We start from the raw sequence: 7,923 nt of genomic DNA on the forward strand, positions 1-7,923 counted from the left end.
GGGTGAATTGGAAACACTTTTGCGTTTTACTCGGTTGTTGAACTTTTATGTTCTGATAATAAATATTTGAAATAAATTTACTTACTTCCTTAGTGTTGATAATTTTGTCAAAAATTTTTATACGACTCAAAAACCTATTTAAAAGCCATCATGGAGGAAAAGGCGGCTATTGTTTTTAGCTCTTATAACGCAACAAATCTTTCTATAATTTTTGAAATATTTTAACTCGGGTATTGAAAATTAATTAAATTATACGGTCATCTTACTATTTATATAATTACATTACTGTTTAAATCGAAATGCTATAATTTAAATTATTCTACAACTTAACATAAAGCTTCTTTTAAGTTTACTTAAATACACATGTGAATTTCTTTTAAGATTATGATAAAATTAAACCTACCCGATTATTGCAATCCAATTATATTTTGTCAATAGTTGTAACTCATAGTGATAACTCACTCATAGTTATCTCATAGTGGCCTATGTATATTATGATACAACATGGAGAATCTTTAATTTATGTGTGAGCATCGTAATTTGGAACAAGGATCCGCTGTCTTTAATGACTTTACCCGCGTAGTCATTGGCTTAATTGTGGGTTCGCAGCTGACACTAAAACGTCTGCTAATAATATATGATGTACTGAACATATAATACTATTTCCGTAATGATGATGAGGAGATGTTTCTGCTTATGTGACAGTACCTTATATAACCAGTTAAACATATGCATATATATTGTATGCTAAACAACATAACTTAAATAATTATAATTATTATAGAATGATATCGTTATTATAACATTTTTTTTTAGGAAAAATAAGTCTTAAAATATAATCATGTTATCAGGATTATAAATAGTTGTGTGTATTTTTATTACTTGATAAAGGAAGTTGTTAAACATCATTGATCTGACATCTCGAATGTTGGCACACGTTGTTTGTCCCCGTGCCAAAATTTTAATACACTACAATAAAATAGTTCAAGGAGAACTTGGATATTATATATTTATTAACTAGGATATTGTGAAAGAAAATACTTCATTGGGATCCAAATGTCAACCTAAATAAAAAGTGTGGTGCGCTAGAATGAAATCCAGATGCACCTGAACAACTTTTCGTTCTATGGGAATAAATAAAAGTATAATGAGGACCAGCATCCTAAACAAAATAGGAGAAAGAAATACAACCATTCAGTGCAATAATTTATCTAATCTCCAATCGAAAATTTAAATACTGTAGTTCACTGTACTTATAGTTTAATAAATTTAAATTTGTTCGGAATATTTTTTTTTATATAAGCGACTATATTTCTGGTCATATTAATTCTTTCGAGTTATAATAAACACAAACACCGCTGTATCTTAGTCCTTGCTGTTACAATCTCTTCGGAAACTCCCGGATACTAGTCGTTCGTTTATCATATACTTCTGATAATATTGTTTGTAACAACATCTATTGTAAACATAATATTAATCTTATGTATACATTTTATCGAGATGAGAATATCATAATATAATTTATATTACAACGGTTCTTAACAAACAGATTGCGAAATGAAGACCAGAAAAGTTTTCCCATTAGTGCTACTAGATTTAATTTATGAAAGGAAATTTCCATTTTGATGTATCCTGATATACCAAGAATAAGATCTATCTGATTAATCTGTTTGTACGTAAATGTAATATTATCGAATACAATTTAAGCTAAATGATTAATTTTTGGTGTGCTGTTACAAAGTCTCATGTTTTTATATAAATATATAATAATAGAAATAAATCTTAATAGACACACTCTAAACCTTTGCGACTTATATTTACTTTATACGTAATTTTTGTTGATGTTAAAGAATCCGATAGTGTATATTTTATTCTGGTTAACGGCATTTAAGTTAAGTTTATTAACAACATAACCTTATTTTGTAGATCATTTTAAAAGCATGATATAATATAAATTATAACGATATTTTTTGTTGATATAATATAATCTGTGTTAAACATTTCTTCATATGTGTTACTGAAGCAGTACGTCGTGTATTGTCTGTGCAGTGATAAATATTTCGCTAGTCCCCCGGGATACTTGAATCGACACAAAGCTCTAACCTCAACTACTTGTGACCACACTCATCCTTTGTTCGCTTCAATTACTTTCAGATTGATTGTATATAGACTTACCCTCGCTCGACTTATCTTGGTTCAGATACAATAAACGGTTTTCAAATTACTGAAAATTTTTATTACCGTAGTTCAAAGTCACAATGTTTTCACAATCACACTACGACTATAACAGATTACCGGAATAATTTCGTTTATCATGCTCTTTAGAGATGTTTATCATTTTATTCCCAAGATTTATGTAAGATAAATGAGACAAAAGAGTTTGTCATTTAAAATTTTATTTTTAACCAAATAGATTTCAAGATGTAAATGGAAAAGGTGTCTTTTGTGCTTGAGGATTACAATCTTCAGACAGTGCATATTGCAAGAGACAGCATATGAGTATGAGCAGTATAGCCCATAAATGGGTTTGTCAGTAGGGTCGAAATCTCTAAGTGCTGTAGAGGAAGATATGCACGGAGTCTTTTAAATAAAATCACCATTGAAGATACTTACAACCAGGGTAAGTTAAAAAGCTGGCTGAATAGCATGTTTGAAGTCGCAATGAGCGGCCACGTTGCCCGCTGTACTGATCGTTTGGGCCTTCCCTTCACTAAATCTGTGGAAGTTCATTAAAATTTCTCAAAAAAGTTCAGAAGTGGATGTATGAAATATAAATATGATCTGAATCATTGGAGATTTGAATTCAGAACTACGTAGATTAAAAACTTCTTCCCTATAAACTTTTAATAATATTTTTTCTCTCATTCATTTATTAACGTTTCTCTTCACTATAACAATTTTTTTTAATACTATTACTTTTTGCTTTATAAGATTCAAATTAATAATTCAGCTTTCAATTGTTTATTTCAGAAATATATTGTATGCTAATAAAGAAACACGTTCTGCTATAGATGAGGCATGGAACATAATTTCGGTGTTCGTTGTAAAATAATTATAGATTTACAATCCCGACCCTGTTAATGGATAGAGGGTTGTACCTACCTAGTATCTGGGTCAATGTATAATGCAGGCATGTCAATATGTTAGGACCTAAAAAGACCCAGCTTGATATTTCATATCGTATATTTTAAATCATTTGAAAGATAAAATTAGGAAGTATATAATATTGATTTAGATAAACGAAAGTTCATTGGGGTATAGTCATATTAGCCAACGTTAGTGATAGTATCTGTTGAATGTGATTGAAGTATTTATTCTATATAAAGCGATAAAATTAAATTTCATTGAACAAAATAAATTAAATTTATTTACAAATGTTTGTTTATAAAACAAATATTTTATTTAAAATCAGATAGAAAGTGCAGCTACTTTAGACAAAGGTAATAAGGATAGCAATCTCAAAAACGGAAATTTCAAAATCGGAAAATCGGAAATCTCACAAAAGTAAACATCTATGAGACGGTGAATCAAGTACTGCAAAAAAAGTGAAAGCACTTTAAAGAATAAATAATAGACACAAATAAATTTTTGGTGATTAAACATAGAACGTGACGAAAAGGGACGAATCTTTTTTGGGCGTTTTTAAATACCGGGACAATAAATAATGTACATTTACAATTTATTACTTCTTTGCAACAATGTTTTTATGAAAACGAGACATTTTTTAACTACCTTCAAAATAATTAAAAGCAAATTTACATGACAAATTATGGAACGATTTTTTTTTTTAATTAATTATCTAAATAAATAAAAATATGAAGTACCCTAATAATATTCTTAAACCTACCAATTTTATGATTATCTGGGAATTATTTACAAAATTATACCAGTGTTTCAAAGTCCGATTGCTCTTCTAGCCGTCTCTTATATCGATGAGGTTCAAAGGATTTTTTTTACATTTTGACATATTTAAGGGTTGTTCAAACCAGCCGGTTCAATAATAACAATTTCAGTTTGAACTGAACTATGTAAGTTCTGAATATTATTTCGGAACTAAAATCATTTAAATTTTTCCTTACATGCCTTTTTGGTTTATTTTATTTGTATTTCTTATTAAGACGCCACTGGAAACGTTTTTGTTTTAGATAAAAAGCTACACCCACGTCGGGGTATGACGTGTTCCTTTGAACATTTTTTTTATTGAAATGTAATAAAATATTGAAACGGAGATATTAATCCGAGATTAAGAACTCAATGATGTTTTTCTTACGGTAACAAAAACAGGGCCTCCTTTAATATTCAGGTAGGAATTAAAACTTTGTACAAAAATTGTGTTATCCGAGAAATTGCTTCTATTGTTCGAAAACATCTATTCAAGTAATCGGATAACAATAGTGCTCTAATATATTAATTCGCCTCGTACTGAGTTTTTTTTTTTCTATCTATTCTAATCTGAATTAAAGCAACCTGTTTTATGCACCATCAAAGATTTGTCTAGGATTTCACAATTGTCAAACAAGTATACTTATTCGCTATTAAATTTTATGATTCATATGTTAGTCCTGCATTCAACCTTTCTATATCTCTAAGATTTTTTAATCTGCTATTTTTTTGCTATTTAGCTTTAATTATGGATCGTCCAATCATTTGGGCTATTATTGAATATTGTAAGATCATATGTATTAAGTCAGGTACATGTTCCCTAGTGGGATTCAGACGTGTTTCCACCTTACACAGTCAAAGCTTTGGACGAGGAAGACAATCGGATTATTGGGTTCTCTAAATCATTTGTCTTATCAGTACGTCATCAAGTGCATGTCTTGGCTATATAATTAAGATTTAATGTATAATCAAATACTCTCCTAAGTGAACTGTTTGTTTATGCTAACAGAAAAAATTGCTAAGCCAGTATGATGATTTCTTCTTCTAGTGTTGATTGTATCTTAATAAATATTTTATTATTTTCAACATAATATATCCGATATATATATATATATATATATATATATATATATATATATATATATATATCTATATATATATATATCGGATTTTATTACAAATTCATTGTTTTAAAGACAGGACGCCAGCCTCGCTGACGTCTCTAATGTCACTTGTTTCAGTAAGTTCCAGATATTTTAAAATGAAACTTCAATTCTTCTAAATGTTCTTGTATTTCTCGAAGGTTCTTTATGCTCCGCACTCGCTGAACTCTGCAGTCCCCCGTCGTGCGTCCAGACGTCATATTTAAACCAGAATTCAAACATAGTTCTATTCTCTTTGATTTCGTTTTACTTTTAACAATAGTAACGACGACCAATAAGGTGTTATAATAATTGGTGCCAGTTATTTTCATGTTGCATCCGTCGTTGAAGCTGCTTGCGCCGATACGGCCATTCTGGCAGGCGGTGCGTGCTCTGCACCTGCCTGGTGATGTGTTCTCTCTTGCTTAGCTTTCGTTATGTTCTCGTACCCGTTGCAGGTCTCGTAGAGTAGATGGGCCAGGTTCAAGAATTGATGCTTCATCGTCCGAAGTCATGCCGATACGGTTATACTGATGCGTGCTCTGCATTGTTTTCTGTGATAACAGAGAGATACTTATGTAGTCTAGGTACTTCCACAGTAAACCTAGATAACTTTATATTGTTATAGTTATGGTTAACAAATTTGTTGTTGTCGTATGGGTTACGTTGTTTATTACGACTCATCGTGAGACGAAATCATAATATCAGGTCCAATTATTTAATCTACTTATGGCTTTGGGGCGTCACACGAACATTCATAACATATGTCATAGGATGTCTCCATCCGCCTACAACTTTTTTTTTTTTTTTTTTTATTTCTTTATTTGTATGGCGTAAGACGTCTCCACCAGTACAATATTTTTTTAATTTTTTTTTTTTTTCGTAAGACGTCTCCACCCGTCTACATAAATTTTTTTTTTCTTTCTTTATTTGTTTGGCGTAAGACGTCTCCACCCGTCTACAATATTATTTTTTATTAATTATTATTTTATTTTTTTTTATTTATTATTATTTTTTTTTTTTTGTTATGGTTCGGATCCGCACGCCAAATGCATCTTTTATAGTAATATATCTCAAACTAAGTGTTAGACAATCACATTGCTAGCAATGATTAATGGTAATGCGTTTGAATGAAGCAATTTGAACAAAATGAAATACGCTCACCGGATAACTATTAGGTAGGCGAACCGTCCACCTAACTGCTTGCTTAGTAATTCTGTGTCGTCCCTCAGATGCTGTGAAGTCTCATCGTAGCTGGTCATGTGCCACATTCGTAGCTGGTCATGTGCCACATTTCGGAGTCATCCATTGTCTAAAATCACTTTACAAGATATTAATCATTCTCAATTATTTTCTGGATTTTGTATAGTTCACAAAATTTTAAATATAGGGATATCCGATTTCTGGGGTTATATTTTTATTATTACAATATCTCCCTTCTGGAATCTTTTAATCGTAGTTCGACCTCTCAAAAACCTAGCTTTGTATCTTCTCTCCGCCTCGACCATCCTGTTTTGAATGTGTTGGTGCATTACTTCGATTTAAACGGACTGATTGTTGAATTGTAATCTAAACTGTCAAAGCATAATTGACTTGTTCGTATGTGCAAAACATCGGCAAGGATACTAAATTTTCCACATGTATTCTTATCACGTAATAAATCTGCTCCGGTTAATATATCAGTAGTCATTTCAAAACCTGGAACTATAGAAAATTATTTCTACATTAATAACTATTTAACTATTCATTGAAATAGTAAGGTCCGATCTCAATCCACGCAAATAGTTTACGATTTGTTTTCTACACCCAGAGATTTCATTTGCAATTGATTCTTGTATAACGCACCACTGCGATTTTGCATTTTATTTAAGAGTACATTTACCAGTTGGTATTAAATTAAAATTCGGCGTGATCTCCTTATTCCCGTCGGAAACACGATTCAAACGCATGACCACGGTTAGCAGAAAAGGAACAGAAATTAGTTATATTCGCAATAGATGTATTTGATCAGGATTTTGGAGTCGAGTATGCTTTCGTTTGAATTATAGCATCGTTTTTGTAGAGGCACTGCCGTTAACCAGACATTTTGCAAATATTACTGTGAAGAGTATGTCTATTGTCAATTTTAAATAAAGCAATAATCTCAGTAGTTTGATATTAAAATCATGCAAGTTCTTATAGATCGAGTGAGTACCTTTCTACTCAAGTCTTCCCAAGGCCTCCCTACGTCATCTCATGGTATTCTTAAGGATACAGCAAGGACCTGTGGTTGGCTCAAGAGTAACACGCGATTAGTTCAGAGGTACGCTCTCCACATCTGTGGTGTAGACTTGTCTTCTCACGGCTCCACAAGGCATCCCTACGGAATCTCATGGTTCTCTTATGGATACATCAAGGACCCGTGGTTAGCTCAAGGGTAACACGCGATTAGCTCAGAGGTCACGCTCTCCAGATCTGTGGTGTATAATTGTCTTGTCACGGTACCACAAGCCTTCCCTACAGAATCTCATGGTTCTCTTCAGAATACATCATGGACACGAGGTTAGCTCAAAGGATAATAACAAATGTTAGCTATGGTCTCACGTAATGCCTCTTGTGTAGATGTTGCAACTAACCAATCGTCTGCACACTTTCTAGCTCGCTCCTTTAAAAGGCTTTAATTCGAATGTCGTAGTTACTGATTTGGTACGTATTTACAGCCGTAAAGATGCGTTTGAATCAATCCCGAACACACACACTATCACCGGGATCAAAAAATCTTGTTAGTAATTTTAATCGTATCCCTTGTTTTTTTTTTAGTAGCAAACGTTCGGTCACGCTCTGCATTGTTGACATCATTTGCATGAAAGACTGAGGAGCGTTCTTCATTACGCAAGTTCTCCGGATGATTATTTTCTTG

General features: G+C 32.0%; 1 long non-coding RNA gene across 1 annotated transcript; it reads right to left on the reverse strand.

Moving 5' to 3' along the window:
- Window positions 1–5,155: 5,155 nt before the first annotated feature.
- On the reverse strand, window positions 5,156–7,063 carry LOC133319495 (uncharacterized). Its single transcript, XR_009753087.1, has 2 exons — window positions 6,907–7,063; window positions 5,156–6,728 (listed from the first exon to the last, which is right to left on the reverse strand). It is a non-coding gene; the product is annotated as an uncharacterized LOC133319495 (long non-coding RNA).
- Window positions 7,064–7,923: the final 860 nt, after the last annotated feature.

This window comes from Danaus plexippus, chromosome 23 (assembly GCF_018135715.1).
Source record: "Danaus plexippus chromosome 23, MEX_DaPlex, whole genome shotgun sequence".
Classification (NCBI taxonomy): Eukaryota; Metazoa; Arthropoda; class Insecta; order Lepidoptera; family Nymphalidae; genus Danaus; species Danaus plexippus.